Source organism: Coffea eugenioides, unplaced genomic scaffold (assembly GCF_003713205.1).
Source record: "Coffea eugenioides isolate CCC68of unplaced genomic scaffold, Ceug_1.0 ScVebR1_3256;HRSCAF=4439, whole genome shotgun sequence".
NCBI lineage: Eukaryota > Viridiplantae > Streptophyta > Magnoliopsida > Gentianales > Rubiaceae > Coffea > Coffea eugenioides.
In genome coordinates this window covers 22,594-49,199 of record NW_020863815.1, presented here as the reverse complement: position 1 = coordinate 49,199, position 26,606 = coordinate 22,594, and the positions used below count along the sequence as shown (strand labels likewise).

Here is a 26,606-nt window from a genome sequence, read left to right as displayed (position 1 = left end):
ATTTGTCTTTAAGTTACTATCACTCTACTATACATAGTTCTGGTGAAAATATCACAATTATCATTCTCTCTGGCAAACGCAAGCTTAAGAATCTTGGGTGAGAGAGTGGAGTAGAGGTTTGAATTTCAGAGCTCCATAAGTATGCTTGCAATGCAGTTCAGTCAAATTTTAAGACTTTTATACTAACTTCCAATAGTTTGATTTCTGGAATTGTTTAAACCATTTAATCCGACACTGCATTTTCCTTCCAAGAAGAAGAAGAAGAAACCCTACAAGCATTTGCAACGACCATATGAGCATGATTCCTTATATGAATATGAAGGTATATGATAACCCACTCAAAAACGTTCTTCGGAGATGTCAAAAGCTAAAGCTCACTCATGCTACATTTAGAAAGTTACATGTAGTTTAAAAGAAAATGTCAACCCACAATATACAACACTGAGCTCACCTGCAATGGAAGAATTTCATAGGAGTAACCCATAATTTGTGCAAAGAGCAGCAAGAATCACGAATTCAACAGGAGATGCACCATTCCCTCCAGTTGGTCCACAACATGACAACACGATATAAACAGGTATCTGCCACATCTCGGTATTCTTTCCATCTTCCACATGCACACAGACACACCCCAAAAGAAAAGTTTAAGCAACATTAGAAGCAATCATTAGGACAACCACAACAATAAAACATCTCTTCTTCTTCCAGCCACCTCTCATTGAAAATTTAAAAGCACCAGCAGAGTAGTATGCATCCCAACTACTACTTTTATCATCCACATCTTTCTCACTCTACACTAATCTTGGACCACACCTGAATCTTACCACTACATACAACTCTATAGATGGTCCTGATAGGCAGACAATAAAAATATTGGAAAAGCATGCAATTTGTAGTTGCTAATTCAGACATAGTGTAGACACCAAATTTTGAATAATTTGTATGTGGCATCTACTTCATGATTTTTATTTTAGAACGCTTGCATTTAGTTCATTGTTGTGTGTTTTGCATTTCTAGTTGTTATTTTATTTTAGTTTTATTCATTTTGCTCTTTTAGTTTGTCTATTCATTTTTATTTTGTCATTTTAGGTTGATTTTAGTTTTTAGTTTTTAGTTTTTAGTTTTTTTAGTTTTTAAGTTTATAGAGTTTTTAGAAAGAAAAGAAAAATCATTTTAGTCATTTTGTTTTTATTCAATGCTTTCTTGAAAGAAAAATGAAAATGAAAATGAAAAAAAGGGAAAAAGGAAATTTGTTCACAAAAATATATTTATTTCTTTAAATGCAACCTTTTTGCACTTTAGTTATTTTTATTAAGTTATTTTGAAAAAAGAAGAGAAAAAAGGAAAATGAAGAAAATTTGGAAAAATGGACATTTTTGTTGTTTTTATTTATTTATTTAGTTTGTTTTTTTTATTTGTTTTCATTCTTATTATTATTACATGGTTTTGGCAATTTGTTATTATTATTATTATTTATATTTTATCATTTCTGTATTTATTAAGTTTAAAGTTAAAAAAAAAAATAAAAATAAAAAAAAAAAGAAGAAACGCGCAGCATGAAGGCTGCGTTTTTGCCGCAGCTTGCAAATGGACTTTGGGGAGCTCCTTGGCTGCAAATTGCAGAAGAAGGACTGAAGGTTTAGGGTGAGGGAGGTGCCATATAAATAGCAAAAGAAAGCTACAGCCGCACAGGGGGAGTTTGGGAATATAGGAGAAACGGCAAAAGAAAAATCAGGACAGAAGGATTAGAGGTGGGCGGCTGAAATAGAGTGAGGAGGAAAGACGGAGGTGACGGTAGAATAGAGGAAACAGCAAAAGGAGGAGAGAGTTACGGGAAAAAGAGAGAGGTTTTAACGGCATAAGGAAAAACCAGAAGGGGGGAGAGTAAGAACGGCTAAAAGAAAAACTGAGAGCTGAGAGATTGAGAGTGGGGACAGCGAGAGAAAAACTGAAAGAGAAAGAGGGTTTAGAAGATCCGAAGAAAGCAAGAGGGGAGAGTCGAGGGGGATAGAGAGGTTTCGGAAAACCTGAAGAGAGAAATCGACGGGCAAGGAGGTGAAGAGCAGCAAAAAATTCGACCTTCCAGCCTGCATTTTTTCCAGCGAACGACAAAAGACTCTGAGCTCCCAAAATTTGGATTCCTACATCTCAACTTCATAGGCTACAAAGGTAATCCTTTTCTGGCTTCATATCTCCCAACAAGCTCAGTAGTTTGTATGTTTTTCCTTTTCCATTAGACTTCATAAATTTTCAGTTTTGGTCCGCAAGTTTCACGGTAGAGAGTTGCAGGTTTGGACATTGTTTTGATATGATGAGTTTATATTGACATTCTGGGTTTGTGGTTGGAGGTTGGGTTTGAAGATTTTTGGAGTTTGTTTGTCGTGAGAATCAGTTTTGTTTGGGTAGTTATCAATCATGCCTGTTTTGTCTTGGGCTAGTTCTTCATTTTGTTCTAACGCTAAAGGGGCCGAAGAGTTGGAATTTCTGGAATAGATTTTTACATGTGGAAGTGTTGCATATTGTTTTCTTGTTAGAAGCCTAAAAATTCATGATGTTGATTGTTGGGATGTGGTTCAATAATGGTAAAGATTTGTGATTTGGGTTGAAGATAAAAAAATGAATGAAAAGTCTTGCGGCAATCTAAGGTTGGCCGTTAACTAATTTTGTATGAAGGTTGGCCGTGAACTTACCTGTCCTCATTTAAAACTCTGGTTCATTGGCTTTGTTTTCTGGTTTGTTTGGGTCAATTTTTAGCATGAATGTGAGTTATTTCTGAAGTGCTTTGAATCTGAAGTTTGATTCACAGTTGAACGGCAAACAGATTTTCATTTTGGTTGATAATTTCTGGGTAGCTAAGCTTTCTGAAATGGCTGACTTTCCCCTTTGGTTTAATGCACGTAAGTTATGTATTTGGTTGGAGTTGAAGATGCAATATACGTGCGTGTTTGGGAAGGTTTGAAAACCTTAAATTAGAACCAAATGTTTGCTGAAATTAACTATTGAACCAGTCTTGCGCACCTATGCTTAGATTTTTGGCATGGCTTTCCGTTTAATTTTTGTTGTTCTTGATTGGCTTGTTTGTGTAGTCATTTGCTTAGTGTAAAGTTGCAAGCCTGGATTTGAAAGTATTTAATCAAAGCTGTGTGTATTTGGGTTCAATAAGGTTTGAAAGAAACGTTTGATTCTTTATTGGAAAACATATGAGCAAGTGGCCGAAATTTCTGTGGCATTCTTATGGTTGTCCAATGAATTTTCGCGCTTAAGCTGCATGCTTAATCTTATGTAGAAGGGAAGGAAGGGGGAGTTTAGGTGTTGAGTTTGTACATTTGCATCCTTAAAACGTTTGAGCTATGGTCGAATGTTTGCTGAGAATAAGTAAGTCAAAACTGCCGAACTTTCTGTCCTAGAATTTTCCAGCCGTGACACATGAAGTTTCCCTTATTTGTTCTTTTGCTGCATTTTTCATTTAGCCATGAGTTTGCATTTGTAGCTCCCTTGCTGCATTTCTCAGCTTAGCCATGAGCTTGCATTAGTTGTTCCTTCTCTGCTCCCTAGTTTTTGCGCATCAATTGCTGCTGCATTTTACATTGAAGAAAACTGGAAAATGTTAAGTAAAAGGCAGCAGGCCTGCACTTTTGGGCTGCTGGGGTTTTTTCATGTTGTTCGAGAAATGTTTAGCTTGCCCGTAATTCTGCAGAGATGTTGTGAGAGTGTTTGGGAGCTTAGCATTAGAGGCCAGCCGTTTTGTTTGATCTGTGGTTACCGAAAGGAAAATTTTGCTGTGGTTGCCTTCCCTTCTTTTGTTTGTCAATCAAAATCTGATTTGCTATTTTAACCTTGCAAACAAAATTTCCTGATTTTGATTTGAGTCAATAATTTCTGGTTTGATGTTTTGTTTGTATGATGAGATGAATGTAATTTTTGCTGGGCATTGTCGAAGCTTGTGGAAATAAAAGGGAGCAGCCCTTGTTTTTTTTTAAGTTGCAGAAACTCTAGTTCTTCAAAGATTAGCATGTTGTCCGAATCACCTTTGCTGTTTCAAGTTCAAAAGCCTGTTTGGATTTCCCCCTACCTTTGTTTCAATTCCTTGCATTTCGTGTTTGGTTTGTCTGTCTGAATGTGAACTTGGCCGAATGGGTAGCGAGCACAGAAATTATATTGCTGAGTCTTCATTGCAGAAATTTTCTAACGTATGCATGCATGGAATAGCTCTTCAAAATTGCACTTTGACCCCCCAAGTCCCCTTTGTTTCACTATGGCCCAAACCATTGAAAAATCTATCAAAGTGATCCCTCAATCTTTCTTTTCTTTTTCAATTTAATCCTAATTTTATGAATCACTAGTTGTGCAATTGTTTAAATGCTTTCGATGGGCCAAATTCATGTAATTAATGGTTAAATTTGAGATGCCTTGACCCCTCATATTTCTTTTCCCTTCCAATTAGGTTCTAATTTTTCAAAACATAGGCTAGTTAAGTTATTTAAATGCTTTGACGTCTATGTGTTTCTTTGTGATTATTTGAACTTTTTCTTACTTATGGGTTCTCGAAATTCTCAAAAAATGTGTCAATTGGACTTGAATGATTGAGTAACGCTTGTTTTTGGATCCTTAAGTGGATGTTATAATCTTGATTTCGTTTGATTTAATTTTGCTTAGCTAATCTTGTTATTTGAATTTAATAAATAATTTTCCATTCTTTTCGTGATTTTTGCATTTGATTATGGTGGATTCCACCTTAGGCCATTCGATTTGGCACTCCATTTTTAGATTCTTGGGACCTTTTACTCTAGACCGGGTTTTGCCCGTACATGCATGGTCTATTCCATATTTAATTTTCGTTTCATGCTTAATTTCCATTTTTTGTGTTTATGGTTGTTTCATGTGATTATTTGATCAAATAAAGTGGTGCCTTGACCTTTTTATTATTTTGGAGGGTAATTGAATAATTTCACTTCATTGGGGCGTCAATTCAAGGGAGGTACACTCTATCCCTCATTTGCACTACATTTGACCTTACGTGCTCCTACGTGTTATGTGAATATGCATGTCTACTCCGCTTTCCTTACCTCCTTGCATGCATTTACTTGCTTTTTTTACTTTTATTTAAGTTTTATGGGGTATGTGTACACCTCTTGGCTTGTAATAGATAGGGCTCGGAGAGCATCTTGTCCATTTCCCCTTCCCCTTTATGCTTTCATGGGGTATGTGTACACCTCTTGGCTTGTAATAGATAGTGCTCGGAGAGCATCTGGTCCATTTCCCCTTCCCCCTGGTTGCTTGTTTTTGTTGCTACATGTTTAATTGCTTTATTAGGCTCTTGCATCTAGTCGAGCATGCTAAATGCTATGTGCTATGTGTTTACGAATATTTTGGCATGTCTACTTGCTTTCATAGCCATGAATGAATGGAATGGATGAATGTACGTTTCCGCTAGTCCAACGCTAGTCGGAATTCATAGAATGGGCTAGTCCAACGCTAGACCCTTAGGGATTTCCCCTCATTAGCATATCTTTTGCTTGTTCACCACATATCATGCATTTTTCTTAGTTTTATCACTTGGCATGCTCCTCGAACCCCCTTTCCCTTCATTTTAGGATTTTTGCATATCATGATAGTTGTAGGGTCCATTTGCTTGAGGGTCCCCTTCTGATAAGGGAAACGAGCGAGTGTGGCTACTCGATAGCCTTAGCACGCTAGTTTTGCCTTCTAATCAAAGGGAAAATCGAAGTCGACAAGTTAGGAGTCATTCCCATACCCGACCTGATGCATTCCCTTAGGTTCATTCATTCTCATTTATCACTCACTCATTCTTTTCAATTCACATTTTCCTTTCCTTATTGTTCATTTTGATTTCTACTTCACAAAATTGCATTTAATTACACCTATATGCACTTATCACTATATTTCATACACTTGCACACGAACACTTGGAATTTTCATACAATTGCACACGTGCACCTTTTCATACACTTGCACACAAACACTTGGATTTTTAATTTCTTTCATACACTTTCACACTTGCACATTTGAGTCTCATTTGCATTAATCGACCTCTATGGGGTTTTCCTTTGTTGGCCGCCACAATTCATGTGGTTTGGGACCACAAGCCTCATAAGAGACATCGTAGACTCTAGGATTGCATTTTTCTTTCCGTTTTGCATTCATATAGTCATGTCCAACGTGCGAACATATATTGGGTAGAAAATTAGGAAAGGTAAGGTTAAGTCGCGCAACTAGCCTTGGCTAGGTCAAAGGGGTGCCTTGGATTCTATCCTTGCCTTCCCCTTTGTCAAACGTGACCCCCGAACCTTTTTCTTTGGCTTACGTGGACTAGGAGTCGTTTTAAAAAGGGTTTTACTACTTTGTCTTTAAAAAACACTTTTTGGGTGACTTGGTACACCCCAAATCTATACCAAGTGGCGACTCCGTCTTCATATTTAAAAAACCCTTTTTAAAATTTCATTTGGCCAAATCGTCGCTTTCCAAAGTCCCATGGCCTTTTTACTTTCCATTTTGCACACGTTCACACCACACATCACACATCACATTCACATTCATTCATTCGAAAAGTGGGGCGCGACAGTTGGCGACTCCACTGGGGACTTCCTAAGTGGGTCCAAGCATTTGACTTGGCCATTCTTTTCCTTTTTCTACCCTTTTTTATGCATTGCATTTGGATATTAGGGTTGCACTTTCCATTTTTAGGGCCTTTTGCCTCGTGCGCGTATCCAACTATTCCCTCACTCACGTACGTGTGATTGGTTGATTGGATGTATGTTTACTTATTTATCTCGCGCTTGCATTGCATTTGGGGGGGTGTGTCACCTTTAGAGCCTCGTGTGGTTCTCACCCCTTCCCTCAAAATAGGGGAACACTTCATACGTGCACGTTTACTTGCTTTTATCCCATTTTATTTTGTTTTTCGTGGGCGTTTCCCACACCGCCTTGTAGGATTAGGATCGATTGCCTTGGGTAGGCGGCTGGTGTGCTCTGCGCCCATAGCGCTACCTAAGGGATCACTCGAGCCACCGATCAAAGGCCCTGGGAGTGATGACCCTTCGCCTTTAGGTCTGAAGGCTTGGGAGCCGAAGCTTTATCGAGTCTAGGCATTAATGAACCAAACCTCATGCATCCATGTTAGCATTTGCCTAGGGTAGAGTCAGCCTCACCCTTTTTTTAAGCACAATTAGGCACGAGGGAAGGGGTTCCACCCCTTTTATTGGTTTTTATCGTATTTCTTTTCTTAATTGCTCCCAATGTGTTATGTGTACTATCAATTGCACTAACCATTCTTTTGTTTTCTTGGATTGCATTCATGTGCCTTAGCAATAAGGGGCCTCTTTGGCACTCTTTTAGTGACTCACCCACTAGATAGCTCACATGTCTAAATTTCAGTCTTTGCACTTACCTTTCAGTAAATACATTTCATGTTTAGACCCTTTCCCCCCGTTGCATTATTTACATTGCTTTAATAAACTGGCATCACGTATAAACCCTAGAAAGGGAATGCCATTTAGGGGATCCCGTGTCAGGAATAAACCACCTTGTGTCTCGGATATTTAATCCAAAGAGACTGACACGTTTACATTTTGTACCATCCAAAGGGGTAGTGCACAAGGTAAGGTAGGATCCGATTATTTTCATAAAGTGATCTTTGAAATATGAGCATCTAATAATCACTTTTTGGCCATTTTATCAAAAATTGGTAAAAATCCCTTGCGTGAAGGACATTAATTTGAAGAAATTCACAAATGATTCCTCCTATTGAGATGATAAATAAATTGAGGCCAAATTGTGATTTTAGAAGGCTCATAGACTGATTTTCTGAAACCACCAATGGCCGGCCGATTCGATCAATCCATTTTGTCAATTCATAATCGATTCCTTTGACCAATTTACCATTTTTAGGGTCATTTGACTAATTTACCCTTTTTAGGGTCATCCGGTCAATTTTGAATAAATTATCAATTCAATTGACCAAATTACCCTTTTTAGGGTCTTTTGACCAATTTACCATTTTTAGGGTCATTCGGTCGCTTTTGAATAAATTATCAATTTAATTGACCAAATTACCCTTTTTAGGGTCTTTTGACCAATTTACCCTTTTTAGGGTCATTCGGCTGATTTTTGAATAAATCCCTAATTCTCTTTCATTCATTTGCCCAATTTACCCATTTTTAGGGCAACCGAGCCGATTTTGAATAAATCAAGTTTCGTTCAATCTGTTTGATCAATTTACCCTTTTTAGGGAAATCTGATTAATTTTGGATAAATTTCATTCAATTCATTTGACCTGTTTCCCTTTTAGGGTAATTCGGTCGATTTTAAATAAATTGTCAATTTCATTCAACCCATTTGCCCTATTAGGATTTCATTGTCAAATTCCAAATTGGGAGATCTAGTCAATTTTGAAAAATCGTCCATTGCATCCAATCATTTGATCAATTAGGGTTTTGACCCGTAATTCACTGAGAAAATTTGTTAAAACGAATTCCAATCTTTTCGATGGGAGGTTCGTCAAGGTCAAACCCGTGCCTTTTGCAAATCAAAGGTGATCAATCTATTCGGACGTTGACCTCATTTTGACAAATCTCTCGTCACCCCAATTGACCAAATTCTTTCAAAATTATTTTTCACTCCATGAGCTGATTGGATCCATCAGGTATTGTATAGTGCCTGCTCTGGAGGATTGCATTTTCATGCTAGGCCTACCCTTGGCATAAAAGGGTTCTCCCATAGGACATGCATACCGATTTTGCAGTTTTGCCTACTAACTCGGGGTATTTTTCTTTTGTTTCCCCCCTCCCCTGCATTCATAAAAATATTTCAATAAGACGAAAATGTTCTTCTATATCTGATGATAATTTTAATCCAATAAAGTTTGAAGATTACAAGTGTTATTTGATTCTTGGGCGGATCCTACGATGAAAACCCTCTGAGAGATGTTGTAATTGTTTTCCAAAGGGAAATTTTGTATATTTGAAAAGGAGACAAAAGTGTATATGTGGAGCTCTTTACAAGTTTCTCCCTTCTCACTTGTATCGTAATTGAATGAGAAAATTTGTTTCAAACTTTTTCAGCAATAAACTGTTTGGACAATCATTGTTTTGTGTATATTTATGTACATTTCATTCTTTATTCTTATTCATTGGAGATTTCATGATGAATTTTAAGAAATAAGACTAAATTGGGATTTTTTCAACCTCCGACCTGAAAATTCACAATAAGAGTGTTCAGAATTAAAAGAGGTCATTCAGAAGGCCCAATGAGATATCTTTTTTCCTTCACTGAACCCCAAAATAAAATCAGTCACATTGATTGATAAATCGCAAATTGGGGCCATCTTTGCTTGAAAATATCCATTGTGTTTAATCGATTCAATCACATCTAAGTGAAAGCAGAAATGTGCATCATCCTTATTCGTTTGGAAAATTTGGAGTGATACTTCGAGCATTCTTTTCTCTACCTATACAGATTTTTATCACTTGCTCTCCCATTTGAGCCTATGAAAAGAATAATTTCGTTTCAGATAAGAGCCCTAATGATCACTACCCTATATTGGAAAATTTTCAAATATCAAATAGGGGAATGGATTTTCAATAACCGTTTCGTTACTTTGGTTGTCATGAGGTGTAAGAATGATGCTTTGGCCATCGTTTCTACAACCTAAACACTGATCATCCCTTGCATCCTTATTTGAGCTAAAATTGGTGGTTCTTTTCTAATGCACTCATGGTCGTACCCCACATTGGGGAGGGAAATTGAAAAAAAAAAACAAAAAAAAGACAAAGGAAAAAAGGGAAAAAGCAAAAATGCTAGAATAAGGAGGGAATTGCAAATTGGGGAAATTTGATTCCACTTGGGTTCCAAGTTTGAAAAAGAAAAGGAAGGGTTGTTGTCCATGTGAATCACCTATGTTTCACAAATATGGATGAACAAGGGTCTTCCCCAATCAGTTAATTCAGATACATGCCAAAAATTTCCCATTAATGAAAATTTCCTTTCAGAGTTATTGTAAGGAACGGAATACAAGTCAGGCCATCTTCTTTTCCAATCAAACATTCTATCCCTAGTTATCCCTTTTGAGCCTTCAGAATAAAATACTTCATTTGGCACCCCCTGAGAATCGCAAACCCCACGCTGGGGGCGAGTTGGGTTGAAAAAGAAAATTTCAAGAAGCGAAAAAGTGAAAAACCACAAAATCAAAAGGCAAAAGAAGAAAAGAGAACCTCAGTTCAAAAGTAAACTGGGGCAAATTTTGTGAAATTTCAAAGAATGGCAAAAAGGCCGAAAAGTCAAAAGGAAAAAGAAAAATGAAAGAGAAAAAGCCTCAATTGAGCAAAAACTGAGGCAAATTCTGATTTTACCCTAAAATAGGGTTGGCGCAACAATGCGATCTCAGATTCTTCAAACCAGTTTTGAAATCCGTTTTCAAGCCTTAACTTTTCTAAGCACCCCACCTGACCCCATTACAAAGCCGAAAGTCCTGACTTCTGTTCTTTGCAATGGCCCTGTCAAGCAAATTTCTGATGCCGGAAGTTTTAGCTGTATTTCTGAATTGATTGGGTGTGAGGTTGACGCTGCTCTTCATGTGAAACCCCGCGAGGGCATTTTTGGAAAAGGAAAAGAGAGCGAATGCAAAAGAAAGATGCAAAAAGATTTGATGCTGTTGGGTGATGATAAAAAGTCAAACAAAGTCCAAGATCTTGGAGTCCAAATTGAGGGTAATTTTGAGAAAAACGCGATCTTCGGTGCAATGTCCTTGAAAATTATTTCTTTCTTTAGCTATCGTTTTCAAGCCAAATTACAAGCTGATAAAGTCCATCGTTGACTTATTCCTTCATGACAATCCAAAGTGGCGATTATGCTCGTAAGCCATCAATCGTTTGTGATCATGGGAGTATAACCAGTTTTCACAGGTTTAGCTATCGTTTCTACCCATTTTATTGCAAGCCTATCAAGCTTGTATGTTGACTAAGTTTCCTTGGAAAATAAGGGTGACAAACTGTTTTGCTTTCATGAAGACGTGATATCGAATGAGCACAAAATAAGACAAATCTTGGCCTCCCATTTCCAAGTCAGAAATAACGCCCATTACCCAAAGCTTCGATGCTAAGGTAAGGAAGAAATATCTTGTAATTTGGCATTATTTTGAGGAATTCATCATGAAATTTCTGCATGAGTTCAAACTTGACGATTAAAGTTTCTTCACATTGTTGTATGTGCACTCTTTTCTAAATTTTAGAAAGTGCGGTTTTTCTTTGTTCAAGTAAATGGGAAATCATCTAAACCAATTTTTGCAATCAAATGGGCCCAAACTGGGGCAAAATTTTTATTTGCAAAATTTTGCAAAATAAGCCCACACAGGGGCAAATATTTTTGTAGTCCAATTGAGGATTTCGTCCAAGAATCAAAATAATGCATTTTTCAAATCAGTCACGCTCATTTGAGTGCACGTAAGCCCTGTGCAGGTATTCACAGTTGAAGTCGACGAAAAGCATCTGGCGATGTAGAAGGCCGATGCCGAAGAAAGAGGAGAAAGAAGGGAGAAGGGCCCTACACTGGGACAAATTATTTGTGAAAAAGATTCTCTCGAAAAATCAGAAAAATTCAAAAAAAATCAAAAAAAACAAGTTCAAAATATTGTTTCTTGGAAAATCAAATTTAATTTTTTGTATTTTGACGAATCAAATTCAATTTCTTCACCAATTGGATGGCAGGATTGGGTCTTATCCCACTGACCATTCTAAAAATCACGTTGGGCCTGGATTTTGTGCCGCCAACATTCCAAAGATCCCGTGGGTCTATCCCAATTTTAAATCATTTTCGGGTCAGTCCCAGGATCAAAAGCATTTTTTGGGTCAGTCCCACGAGCAAAAGCATTTTCGGGTCAGTCCCACGATCAAAAGCATTCGGGTCAGTCCCACGATCAAAAGCATTCGGGTCAGTCCCACGATCAAAAGCATTCGGGTCAGTCCCATGATCAAAAGCATTCGGGTCAGTCCCACGATCAAAAGCATTTTCGGGTCAGTCCATGATCAAAAGCTCATTCGGGTCAGTCCCACGATCAAGAGCATTTTCGGGTCCCATGATCAAAAGCTCATTCGGGTCAGTCAAAGCATTTTCGGGTCAGTCCCACGATCAAAAGCATTTTCGGGTCAGTCCCATGATCAAAAGCGTTTTCGGGTCAGTCCCACGATCAACAGCATTTTCGGGTCAGTCCCACGATTAAAAGCTTATTCGGGTCAGTCCCACGATCAAAAGCATTTTTCGGTCAGTCCCATGATCAAAGCTCTTCGGGTCTAGTCCACGATCAAGAGCATTTTCGGGTCAGTCCCACGATCAAAAGCATTTTCGGGTCAGTCCCATGATCAAAATCGTTTTCGGGTCAGTCCCACAATCAACAGTATTTTCGGGTCAGTCCCGCGATTCAAAGCCTGTTCGGGTCAGTCCCGCTTAAATTCTGTTCGGGTCAGTCCCGTTTAAATTCCTGTTCGGGTCAGTCCTGTTTAATTTCATGTTCGGGTCAGTCCCGTTTAAATTCTTGTTCGGGTCAGTCCCGCTTAATTCCTGTTCGGGGGTCAGTCCCGTTTTAAATTCTGTTCGGGTCAGTCCCGTTTAAATTCTGTTCGGGTCAGTCCCGTTTAAATTCTTGTTCGGGTCAGTCCCGTTTAAATTTCTGTTCGGGTCAGTCCCGTTTAAATTCTGTTCGGGTCAGTCCCGTTTAAATTTCTGTTCGGGTCAGTCCCGTTTAAATTTCTGTTCGGGTCAGTCCCGTTTAAATTCTGTTCGGGTCAGTCCCGTTTAAATTTCTGTTCGGGTCAGTCCGTTTAAATTCTGTTCGGGTCAGTCCCGTTTAAATTCTGTTCAGTCCCGTTCGGGTCAGTCCCGTTTAAATTTCTGTTCGGGTCAGTCCCGTTTAAATTCCTGTTCGGGTCAGTCCCGTTTAAATTCTGTTCGGGTCAGTCCTGTTTAAATTTCTGTTCGGGTCAGTCCCGTTTTATTTTTCATGTTCGGGTCAGTCCCGTATTAGAATTCCTGTTCGTCGGAATTTTTTGCAGCCCAATAACACAGGTAAGTATTTGGTGTCCACTTCTTTGACTCAAGTTTTTTCAAAACTCAGACAAAGAGGGGCAAACTGTAGACACCAAATTTTGAATAATTTGTATGTTGCATCTACTTCATGATTTTTATTTTAGAACGCTTGCATTTAGTTCATTGTTGTGTGTTTTGCATTTCTAGTTGTTATTTTATTTTAGTTTTATTCATTTTTGCTCTTTTAGTTTGTCTATTCATTTTTATTTTGTCATTTTAGGTTGATTTTAGTTTTTAGTTTTTAGTTTTTAGTTTTTTTAGTTTTTAAGTTTATAGAGTTTTTAGAAAGAAAAGAAAAATCATTTTAGTCATTTTGTTTTTATTCAATGCTTTCTTGAAAGAAAAATGAAAATGAAAAATCATAAAAAATGAAAAAAAGAGAAAAAGGAAAAAAGGAAAATTTGTTCACAAAAATATGTTTATTTCTTTAAATTCAATCTTTGGGCACTTTAGTTATTTTTATTAAGTTATTTTGAAAAAAGAAGAGAAAAAAGGAAAAATGAAGAAAATTTGGAAAAATGGACATTTTTGTTGTTTTTATTTATTTATTTAGTTTGTTTTTTTTATTTGTTTTCATTCTTATTATTATTACATGGTTTTGGCAATTTGTTATTATTATTATTATTTATATTTTATCATTTCTGTATTTATTAAGTTTAAAGTTAAAAAAAAAAAAAAAAAAAAAAAAAAGAAGAAACGCGCAGCATGAAGGCTGCGTTTTTGCCGCAGCTTGCAAATGGACTTTGGGGAGCTCCTTGGCTGCAAATTGCAGAAGAAGGACTGAAGGTTTAGGGTGAGGGAGGTGCCATATAAATAGCAAAAGAAAGCTACAGCCGCACAGGGGGAGTTTGGGAATATAGGAGAAACGGCAAAAGAAAAATCAGGACAGAAGGATTAGAGGTGGGCGGCTGAAATAGAGTGAGGAGGAAAGACGGAGGTGACGGTAGAATAGAGGAAACAGCAAAAGGAGGAGAGAGTTACGGGAAAAAGAGAGAGGTTTTAACGGCATAAGGAAAAACCAGAAGGGGGGAGAGTAAGAACGGCTAAAAGAAAAACTGAGAGCTGAGAGATTGAGAGTGGGGACAGCGAGAGAAAAACTGAAAGAGAAAGAGGGTTTAGAAGATCCGAAGAAAGCAAGAGGGGAGAGTCGAGGGGGATAGAGAGGTTTCGGAAAACCTGAAGAGAGAAATCGACGGGCAAGGAGGTGAAGAGCAGCAAAAAATTCGACCTTCCAGCCTGCATTTTTTCCAGCGAACGACAAAAGACTCTGAGCTCCCAAAATTTGGATTCCTACATCTCAACTTCATAGGCTACAAAGGTAATCCTTTTCTGGCTTCATATCTCCCAACAAGCTCAGTAGTTTGTATGTTTTTCCTTTTCCATTAGACTTCATAAATTTTCAGTTTTGGTCCGCAAGTTTCACGGTAGAGAGTTGCAGGTTTGGACATTGTTTTGATATGATGAGTTTATATTGACATTCTGGGTTTGTGGTTGGAGGTTGGGTTTGAAGATTTTTGGAGTTTGTTTGTCGTGAGAATCAGTTTTGTTTGGGTAGTTATCAATCATGCCTGTTTTGTCTTGGGCTAGTTCTTCATTTTGTTCTAACGCTAAAGGGGCCGAAGAGTTGGAATTTCTGGAATAGATTTTTACATGTGGAAGTGTTGCATATTGTTTTCTTGTTAGAAGCCTAAAAATTCATGATGTTGATTGTTGGGATGTGGTTCAATAATGGTAAAGATTTGTGATTTGGGTTGAAGATAAAAAAAATGAATGAAAAGTCTTGCGGCAATCTAAGGTTGGCCGTTAACTAATTTTGTATGAAGTTTGGCCGTGAACTTACCTGTCCTCATTTAAAACTCTGGTTCATTGGCTTCGTTTTCTGGTTTGTTTGGGTCAATTTTTAGCATGAATGTGAGTTATTTCTGAAGTGCTTTGAATCTGAAGTTTGATTCACAGTTGAACGGCAAACAGATTTTCATTTTGGTTGATAATTTCTGGGTAGCTAAGCTTTCTGAAATGGCTGACTTTCCCCTTTGGTTTAATGCACGTAAGTTATGTATTTGGTTGGAGTTGAAGATGCAATATACGTGCGTGTTTGGGAAGGTTTGAAAACCTTAAATTAGAACCAAATGTTTGCTGAAATTAACTATTGAACCAGTCTTGCGCACATATGCTTAGATTTTTGGCATGGCTTTCCGTTTAATTTTTGTTGTTCTTGATTGGCTTGTTTGTGTAGTCATTTGCTTAGTGTAAAGTTGCAAGCCTGGATTTGAAAGTATTTAATCAAAGCTGTGTGTATTTGGGTTCAATAAGGTTTGAAAGAAACGTTTGATTCTTTATTGGAAAACATATGAGCAAGTGGCCGAAATTTCTGTGGCATTCTTATGGTTGTCCAATGAATTTTCGCGCTTAAGCTGCATGCTTAATCTTATGTAGAAGGGAAGGAAGGGGGAGTTTAGGTGTTGAGTTTGTACATTTGCATCCTTAAAACGTTTGAGCTATGGTCGAATGTTTGCTGAGAATAAGTAAGTCAAAACTGCCGAACTTTCTGTCCTAGAATTTTCCAGCCGTGACACATGAAGTTTCCCTTATTTGTTCCTTTGCTGCATTTTTCATTTAGCCATGAGTTTGCATTTGTAGCTCCCTTGCTGCATTTCTCAGCTTAGCCATGAGCTTGCATTAGTTGTTCCTTCTCTGCTCCCTAGTTTTTGCGCATCAATTGCTGCTGCATTTTACATTGAAGAAAACTGGAAAATGTTAAGTAAAAGGCAGCAGGCCTGCACTTTTGGGCTGCTGGGGTTTTTTCATGTTGTTCGAGAAATGTTTAGCTTGCCCGTAATTCTGCAGAGATGTTGTGAGAGTGTTTGGGAGCTTAGCATTAGAGGCCAGCCGTTTTGTTTGATCTGTGGTTACCGAAAGGAAAATTTTGCTGTGGTTGCCTTCCCTTCTTTTGTTTGTCAATCAAAATCTGATTTGCTATTTTAACCTTGCAAACAAAATTTCCTGATTTTGATTTGAGTCAATAATTTCTGGTTTGATGTTTTGTTTGTATGATGAGATGAATGTAATTTTTGCTGGGCATTGTCGAAGCTTGTGGAAATAAAAGGGAGCAGCCCTTGTTTTTTTTTAAGTTGCAGAAACTCTAGTTCTTCAAAGATTAGCATGTTGTCCGAATCACCTTTGCTGTTTCAAGTTCAAAAGCCTGTTTGGATTTCCCCCTACCTTTGTTTCAATTCCTTGCATTTCGTGTTTGGTTTGTCTGTCTGAATGTGAACTTGGCCGAATGGGTAGCGAGCACAGAAATTATATTGCTGAGTCTTCATTGCAGAAATTTTCTAACGTATGCATGCATGGAATAGCTCTTCAAAATTGCACTTTGACCCCCCAAGTCCCCTTTGTTTCACTATGGCCCAAACCATTGAAAAATCTATCAAAGTGATCCCTCAATCTTTCTTTTCTTTTTCAATTTAATCCTAATTTTATGAATCACTAGTTGTGCAATTGTTTAAATGCTTTCGATGGGCCAAATTCATGTAATTAATGGTTAAATTTGAGATGCCTTGACCCCTCATATTTCTTTTCCCTTCCAATTAGGTTCTAATTTTTCAAAACATAGGCTAGTTAAGTTATTTTAATGCTTTGACGTCTATGTGTTTCTTTGTGATTATTTGAACTTTTTCTTACTTATGGGTTCTCGAAATTCTCAAAAAATGTGTCAATTGGACTTGAATGATTGAGTAACGCTTGTTTTTGGATCCTTAAGTGGATGTTATAATCTTGATTTCGTTTGATTTAATTTTGCTTAGCTAATCTTGTTATTTGAATTTAATAAATAATTTTCCATTCTTTTCGTGATTTTTGCATTTGATTATGGTGGATTCCACCTTAGGCCATTCGATTTGGCACTCCATTTTTAGATTCTTGGGATCTTTTACTCTAGACCGGGTTTTGCCCGTACATGCATGGTCTATTCCATATTTAATTTTCGTTTCATGCTTAATTTCCATTTTTTGTGTTTATGGTTGTTTCATGTGATTATTTGATCAAATAAAGTGGTGCCTTGACCTTTTTATTATTTTGGAGGGTAATTGAATAATTTCACTTCATTGGGGCGTCAATTCAAGGGAGGTACACTCTATCCCTCATTTGCACTACATTTGACCTTACGTGCTCCTACGTGTTATGTGAATATGCATGTCTACTCCGCTTTCCTTACCTCCTTGCATGCATTTACTTGCTTTTTTTACTTTTATTTAAGTTTTATGGGGTATGTGTACACCTCTTGGCTTGTAATAGATAGGGCTCGGAGAGCATCTTGTCCATTTCCCCTTCCCCTTTATGCTTTCATGGGGTATGTGTACACCTCTTGGCTTGTAATAGATAGTGCTCGGAGAGCATCTGGTCCATTTCCCCTTCCCCCTGGTTGCTTGTTTTTGTTGCTACATGTTTAATTGCTTTATTAGGCTCTTGCATCTAGTCGAGCATGCTAAATGCTATGTGCTATGTGTTTACGAATATTTTGGCATGTCTACTTGCTTTCATAGCCATGAATGAATGGAATGGATGAATGTACGTTTCCGCTAGTCCAACGCTAGTCGGAATTCATAGAATGGGCTAGTCCAACGCTAGACCCTTAGGGATTTCCCCTCATTAGCATATCTTTTGCTTGTTCACCACATATCATGCATTTTTCTTAGTTTTATCACTTGGCATGCTCCTCGAACCCCCTTTCCCTTCATTTTAGGATTTTTGCATATCATGATAGTTGTAGGGTCCATTTGCTTGAGGGTCCCCTTCTGATAAGGGAAACGAGCGAGTGTGGCTATTCGATAGCCTTAGCACGCTAGTTTTGCCTTCTAATCAAAGGGAAAATCGAAGTCGACAAGTTAGGAGTCATTCCCATACCCGACCTGATGCATTCCCTTAGGTTCATTCATTCTCATTTATCACTCACTCATTCTTTTCAATTCACATTTTCCTTTCCTTATTGTTCATTTTGATTTCTACTTCACAAAATTGCATTTAATCACACCTATATGCACTTATCACTATATTTCATACACTTGCACACGAACACTTGGAATTTTCATACAATTGCACACGTGCACCTTTTCATACACTTGCACACAAACACTTGGATTTTTAATTTCTTTCATACACTTTCACACTTGCACATTTGAGTCTCATTTGCATTAATCGACCTCTATGGGATTTTCCTTTGTTGGCCGCCACAATTCATGTGGTTTGGGACCACAAGCCTCATAAGAGACATCGTAGACTCTAGGATTGCATTTTTCTTTCCGTTTTGCATTCATATAGTCATGTCCAACGTGCGAACATATATTGGGTAGAAAATTAGGAAAGGTAAGGTTAAGTCGCGCAACTAGCCTTGGCTAGGTCAAAGGGGTGCCTTGGATTCTATCCTTGCCTTCCCCTTTGTCAAACGTGACCCCCGAACCTTTTTCTTTGGCTTACGTGGACTAGGAGTCGTTTTAAAAAGGGTTTTACTACTTTGTCTTTAAAAAACACTTTTTGGGTGACTTGGTACACCCCAAATCTATACCAAGTGGCGACTCCGTCTTCATATTTAAAAAACCCTTTTTAAAATTTCATTTGGCCAAATCGTCGCTTTCCAAAGTCCCATGGCCTTTTTACTTTCCATTTTGCACACGTTCACACCACACATCACACATCACATTCACATTCATTCATTTCAAAAAGTGGGGCGCGACACATAGAATTAGGAGAATAGCGAAGAGTATGACAAACCAGTTTGAAGCAATCAGGCATGCTAATTTCAGTACATTTCAACTACATAGGAGTTGCTTTTACGTCATTTTGTATATAATAGTAACATTACTAAGTCACTTGCAAGACAGACAGAAGGGTATTTGTACATTAGATAACTATGAGAATAGACACAAAAGGGTAATGCTACTTTTCCCGAGTGGCTTAGTACAACCAAACTATTATAATTCAAGAGGAAAATTTTTCACCTAAAAAGTGACTCTGGGGTAGAAATAAAATTGACACAAGCAACGGTATTAGAACTCATACAACTACCAAGGCCAAGCAATTTTTCTAAATATTTGATAAGTAAAAGGCCTTTTCTTTCTCTTTTTTTTTTGAAGAGAGACAGAAGGGGGGGGCAGGGTTGCAAATGATATACAAAATTTTGATCTACTGTTACTCCCGAGACAACAATCATATATAGTTCAGAAGGATCAGAGTGGAAGGAAATATACCTTGAAGCAAGAGGGGCAAAGAAAGCCGGCGTCCTCTCATTTGAAGCAATAAAAAAAGTTCATCCTAGTGGGACCTGTTTTGCAATTCTTCAGGAAATAAATTCTGGACCGGTATCCCTATCAAGATAAGGATAAAAAAGACCGATCAATGCTGAACCTATCCTTATGTGTTTTCAATTTATCACCTCGTCTGTGATGGATAGCATCACAATCACCAAGAAGCACCTTAATCTGTACAAATAACAATGGGAAACCTCATCAATCATATTAAATGTCAATCACTTAAAAATGAAAAGTTTTAAAACAAAGCAATGTTATAGTTGACTGCAATAGAACGCTAGCCATCCGAAAGCATCAATGATCGCATATTAGAGCTTTTGACTCCCATAAAGAAGGTATTCAAAACCACATATGGATGACATTTGACCACAATTAGGCCAAAGCCATTTTGAGCGATAGATGAACCAAAAATGTGTATGAAACTTCTAAATACATATAAACCCAAAGGTCACCAACACTATATTGACTTTGAACAGGCATATGTCCCGTCAATGAAGTACGTCCAAAACTTTTTTGGTGCACGCTCTTGACTCTCCAACCGTGAATGCAGTACCAACCAATGATCAGCACCTCAGACAAAAATGGTTTGGTACATACTCAAACAGCCAGTAGAAAAGAATAGCTCTAAAACAAAAAGAAACCCACTGTCATCTTTGAACACCAAGGTTCATTCTCAAATCTCCTGTCAAATATTCAAGCCCTACACTGTGCACCAAAAATTATAATCAAGCAACCAACCAAAGGAGCCCATTCGGAAAGCATGCAGCAGCAGTAAAGGTAAGCCTTCTTGTACAGTCTTTCTATGTGGTGAATTATCCCCCTCATCTATAAGCTTAAGCCATATAAAAGAAAGAAATTACTTATCGAAGACTCCCCCTGACATGTATGCTGGACTCCTTTCAATACAAAGAGCACATGACGCATCTATTAAGAGTGGTGCCAAACATTAACAGAGAACCTGTGCTTACCGTGACACTAGTGGTCATTTACGGCCATATCTAGAAACTTCAACTGTCAAACACGAAAAGGAAATATTATTTTTTTAACAAAATTAAAAGTTCACAACCTGTTTACGAAAAGCGACAATGCACCTTACAACTAATTGCAGTAGTCAAGCTTTACGACATTAATGTTTACCCTCCCAGGGAGTGGTGAATGGTAGAAATAATCACTCTTCTGAAAGTCCCATCACCAAAATTACAACAAAAGGGGAACATCTTATTTCAAACTTTTTAAAGAAGCACCACCCAGAATCCTTCAAATAGGAATAGAAATTCTACGTATCATTAAGATATCATGACCAGTTTTTCCAAACAAGCTCCACGGCACCCTCAACATCAAGTTTACTACAAGCCCAGGTTCTGCTCTTTTCATCAAACCAAACTTTGATAGTCAACTCAAGAAAGAAATGAAACATTTGCAGTATGTGAATAATGTAATGAGCATATAAACTTTGGCCACCAAACGTGAGGACAGCTTATCGACTATCTTCCCCATTTTCAAAAGAATACCAAGCAAAACACATTTATGCGAGGGCATTATTAAGCATCACACCTATGACAGACCATTGTGTTCCCATATTTGACAGAACTTTCTTTTCTTTCCTACTTTTTTTGATTTGTTTTGTTTAGTTTTGTTTCTGTCCTTTTCCTTTTTAGCTATAATAGAGGAAGGGAAGGGGAGAATTCATGGCAACAATTCTCCATGTCAAAAACGCTCACACCATAAGTAGCGCCTTCAGGAGATGATCAACAGAAACATACACAATGCTTCTATCATGTCCAACTTAGATCAACAAAAACACGGAAAAAAAATAGCTACACTGTAATTGTACATTCACGAAAACAACCAAAAACAACTTAGAGGGCATAATGGATATAAACTATTAGTGTGTTTGAATAGTAGATTATTTGGGATAATTTTTAAAAAATATTGTAGCACTTTTTTGATGTGATGTATATGAGGTAAAAGGTGGATAAAAAATGTGTTGATGATGCAAGCAAATAAATTTTGGCAAAATAATTCACTATCCAAATAAACCATATATTATAATGCATCAAATTCAAAAATCAAGAATGGCTAAGATACAGAGTTTGGAAATTGGAACAACTCTTAACTTCTTAATAGGCTCTTTGAAGACCTTCAAGGTCAACTGATCAAGATTTTTTACATCCACTTTTAGACAATAATGAAGTTAGTTTTCAGCCTAAAGGTAAGCTTGTAGTTAAGCTTGCTTACACAATTTGCAAGAACAAATGAATGCAGCGCTCTTAGACAATTAAGGGACTCCAATTAGTTAGTAGACTTTAAATGAGTATCAGGTGACATAAAACTTGTCATAAACAATTAAAGCACTAGGAGGGCTAGAATTAGACCAGAAAAGGGCTTCTTGATTATTTAACTAACTCGATGGTGGGAATTTTTCCAAAATGACTTCAATTGCTTCAGTCTAAAGCTTACATTTAAAAAGAAGTTTATTCTTCTTTGTCTACAAGCTACCTAACTCTCAGGTTAGAGACAAGAAGTGGTCCGATTTTAACATCACAGGCTGCTATAGTGCATTCTATAGAATCTTGTCATTCCAAGGTCTAAAGCTCACACGGTGTACTTGAGACCACGAAACAAGACCCCAAAACAACTCAACAAATGATTAGAAAAGTATATTACAGTTAAAAGGAGGAAAAAAAAGAAAAACTTAAAAACTCTGGAAAACAGCCTCCACTTAATTATATTTTATCCCCTTGCTAACCCTAAGTACCATAATAAACAAGGGTGGGTAAGGTCCTGCTTTGTCAAACACTTGAAAACATTACAATGATAAGTGGGCAAGTTAAAAGCAAAGTAGTAAGACAAACTTTACCAATTGCATGGGCATAAACCGGAAAAGATAGTATGCTGATAAAAAGAGGTTATTTGCAAACAAGTTAACTTGCTAGGACAAGGGAAATTCCCACAACACAGTAATTCATGTTTCACCAGTCACTGATAATAATGACAGGAAACAGAAAATGGAACAAAATACTGCATATATCACCGTGAACCCTTTTCTGCTGCAATCTTCAACTTCTTGCCAGCCATTGAAGGAAGAAAAGAATATGACGAGAATAGCACTACGGTTATTCTGATCCTTGCACTCCATGAACTTGAATGCTTACCATGATTAATACCTACAAGAAAATTATCAAGATTCAAAAAACCAAGCCCATTGAGCTTCACAAAGAAATTTCTGCAACAAAACTGTAATCCTCGGTGAACCTAAACTTAGAGGGAGAGAGTGAATGACCAACCCAAGCACCATTCAACAAGTTAAAGGGCTCAATACTTGGATCTTTTACCAACCCAAAAACAAGATTAAAAGAGCCTTCAGTAGTGTGTAACAAAATCCTAGAGATTGATCATTTGTAAACAAATAACTGAATGCAAGAAGGACGGAGTGTATTGGATTGATGCACATTCTAGAAGGCATTACAAAGGTTCAGAAATGTACAAAAGGAGCAAAACACAGGAATGAGTCGGCCTTTTTTGGCAAAATATTGGGTATTAGAAAAGGAACAAAAACTTGGAATGCTAAGTCCACCAATCATCAATAACAGATGGTTTTGTATTTCTTGAGTGAGTAAATAGAATCAATGAGGCCATGAAAGTGGAAGATTCACAAAGCCTGTAATCCAGTAGCACCAGAGCATAATGCTAACTGCTCCAAGTCTTTTAAGGGTTACATCCATAAAGTAAGACTTCCAACTGAATGTGAAAACAGGTCCTCTAAGCGCAAAACACTAAGAAGAATGGAAGGCCTTGAAATGCAAAAGTTTGCCAGAGTAAGCTAAAATCTCGGAAGTCAAAATTGAAGAACGTGCAGGTAACTAGAACACATTTGTTTTGTCACAATTGTAGATCAAGTCCAGCAAAATTTCTCATTTATATGTAACTAAAGTTGTATGCTACCACAGCTCACCCTGTGCTGGTTTATCTCTATATGTTAAATTTCATCAGCAAACCTCATATTCTTCCAAAATCTCAAACAGTACTTTAAATCATAAACAACATTCAAGCAATGCAGTGTGAACTTGTGTCACCCAAAATTAATACTCTAAAACTCTCCTCTTCAATTACAAGTTCCCGTCTTTCCCAACAAAATCCTTGAGAATTACAGGGCTGACAGTGAAATCAAATCCAACGCTACATACTCAGGTGAAAGCAATATTATTCTACTCCCCTAGGCACAGAATTCAATTGAAGGCACTTAAATCTCCAATTTTCAATTTTCAGACATCACCCTCATTCCAAATGATAAAATATATAACCATCTCAATCAAATTTGCTCATAAAAGGGGGAAAAGGAGAATAAAATGGAGGATGGACTTTTCTTTTATATCAGTAATAACAACAGTACTCACCAAGAGATAATCAATCTATCTCAAGGTAAACTAAAACAGATTTAACAATTCGCTTCTAGTTAATACCAGAAAATGATGCAGCTTTCCTCTTTGTTAATTCCAAACCCATCTTACATCCAATCAGAGTCACAAACAGAACACATTGTATGCCTCATGTCTAAGCAAACTTTCTCACAATACGATTATGGCAGTACACTTGTACTTTGCATTGCCAATGTTGTATATAACCATCTTTCCTGATCAGTAAAATTTACAACTTTCTGAACCAAAATGAGTAACAAAAGGGGACAAAGAAAAGGGAAAATCAAAGGGAGATGAACATTCTTCTATTTTGATATTATACGCATTTTACTTACCTAGAAAAACCAGACCATTTTAAGACAAACTATATCATAGATAAAGACTCAGTTGTACATAACACTGCAAAAAGATGCAGATCTCTCTCTTCTTCAAAATTAGATACGTGCTATATCCAATCAAAAACACCAATAGACCCATAATAGACACAATGTATAAGCAGAATTCTTTAATCAATGCTATATCAAAATTCACTTGTACTTCTGCCAATGTTGTACTTTACCAACACCTTCTATCATGAACCTTCATCCTTCTGGTGGAACCCCTCAATGAGAAAAGTTGGATAATGCACCAGAAGAGATAAAAACACAAAAATTTCAAAGCCATGGATAATCAAGAATATTCCTCTCGTTCTCCTTATAGTAAAGGATCAGCTAACTCTCCTTTCCCCTCTCAAATTTTTAACACACCCAATCAAAATCATCAGTAAATCCAGTAATACACATGCTATACGACCAAGACTCTTCCTCTATTACCACTGTAGCATCTCTCTTGTACTCTGTGCTGACAAGATTGTAATTTGATATATCATGCATAATAAAGCTCCATACGAGAATTAACATAACAAAGCAGCAAAAGAACAAGAACCCACTTGTCCAACCATTCATATAATCAAGATTATTTCATTTTCCATTTTAGTTTTTTAAGCCCCCAAACAAAAAGTATTTTCCTCTGAAGATACATTGCTTCCTCAAGAGCACACCTGAGGCTGGACTCCAGGTGGCCAAGGCCTTCACAAGACTCACGGTACTTCCCAGGATAGGACAGTCAATTCTATTGCCCCAATACACATACTTTCTCAGAATCTCTTAGCATTTTTGCTCTGTATACTTGTTCCAGTGATGGAATAACAGAACTCCTCCGTGGAAAAGAAAGAAGATGCAAGATAGAAAACAGCAATGCAGCCAACGGTAGCTATACGGACGATAAGAATGGAAGATCTGGGTGGTGGTCTCTGTCGAGGTTTTCCTCTCTGGGTTTTGTGTTCAAAGAAAATAGGATTTTTTTTTCTGTTTCTAATCCTTTTCATTTTTCCCTGGGCAAAGAGCCTGAACAACTCTCGAACTTTCATGTTTTTGTACTCTCATTTTTTTAACTTGAACTTTTCACAACTAGAGTTAATTAAGTGGCCTACAATACAGAAAGAGAGAGAGAGAGAGGGAGAGAGAGAGAGAGAGAGGCTCCGTTGGTGGTTTGTCCAAAATAAAATTTCTTCAATTTTATTCACATTTTTTTTCCAAACAAATCAAATTACCAAATACTACTTTTTTTTGAGAGATACAAATTATTACCTATTTGGATTTTAGTTTTTCAAAAAAAAAAATTTACCTTTTTTGTGAACAAATTTCTTAATCACTTTTTATTCTCATATATGTCAAATCACTATAGTACATTTTTCTTAAAATTTTCAAAAAAAAAAGGCAATCTGAACAACCTTTTAACCCAAAGTACACTTATCTTTTGTCATTTGTGAGTCATGACATCCAAAGCCCACAATCGAAAATAACAAATAGCTATTGTCCAAATTACATTCTACTTATAATACATTTTTCTCAAATGAAATTTCTCCGAGTTATGGAACCAATTAGATTCTAACCTTTGAACGGCAAAGTGTTCATCAATTATTCACTTTCAAGGCATTAATTAGACAAAAGTGACAAAACAAATATATAAACAAAAACAGTGCCAATTTAATTCTTGTAGGTTAGGCAATCTAACATTTAACCCCTTATAGCTTTTAAACCTTAGCATCTGGTTGGATAGCTGTACTTGTCAAAAAACATGAACCTAAAATACACAATTACAATAACACCTCATACAATATCACAAAAAAAACCCCCAAAAACGTCTAAAAATGCCAAAAAATAACTTAAAAAATAAAGCAAAAAGAGCAAAACACATACAAACACACATATCTCATTATCATCGCTCCTTATCTGTGAGGACTCGAAAAACACAAAGCCAACTTGTATTATAATTAAACATGAAATCCAATACAAGAGAGAAAGTAGTAGAAGAGATATCACCCTTGTCACATGAGATCAACCTCTTCATCTTTGCCCCTCCAATATTCATCCAAATCTAACTACAAATACAAGATGGATAAACTACTCTACCTATACTATACTAATGAACCAAGGAAACTCTAGTGAAAACTACATTTCTGGTGAGTTTCTCTAGCCTTCTCCCCAGTTATTTTGAATCCTGCAAGTCCATGGCTATATATAGATGAATGCAATCAGGAAATGAGGCTTGAAACATCCCTTTTACAGCTGCTAATTGGTTGTCATACGTTCATCCATAGCTGTAAATTGTTGAAGGAGAAAACAGGTTGTACCAGCAGCTATTTCTGACCAGAATCTGGCTACTTCAACTGCTATTTTCTCTATGATGACGGCTAAATTAGCTCTTGTGAAAAACATAGAAGTTGTAGCCCATTGAAATAGCTGTC

General features: G+C 37.1%; 1 long non-coding RNA gene across 1 annotated transcript; it reads right to left on the bottom strand.

The window, feature by feature from the left end:
- Positions 1-339: 339 nt before the first annotated feature.
- Positions 340-25,162, bottom strand: LOC113757710. The gene is made up of 4 exons (XR_003466455.1): positions 24,858-25,162; positions 22,435-22,567; positions 19,341-19,571; positions 340-607 (listed from the first exon to the last, which is right to left on the bottom strand). It is a non-coding gene; the product is annotated as an uncharacterized LOC113757710 (long non-coding RNA).
- Between the last annotated feature and the right edge of the window lie 1,444 nt (positions 25,163-26,606).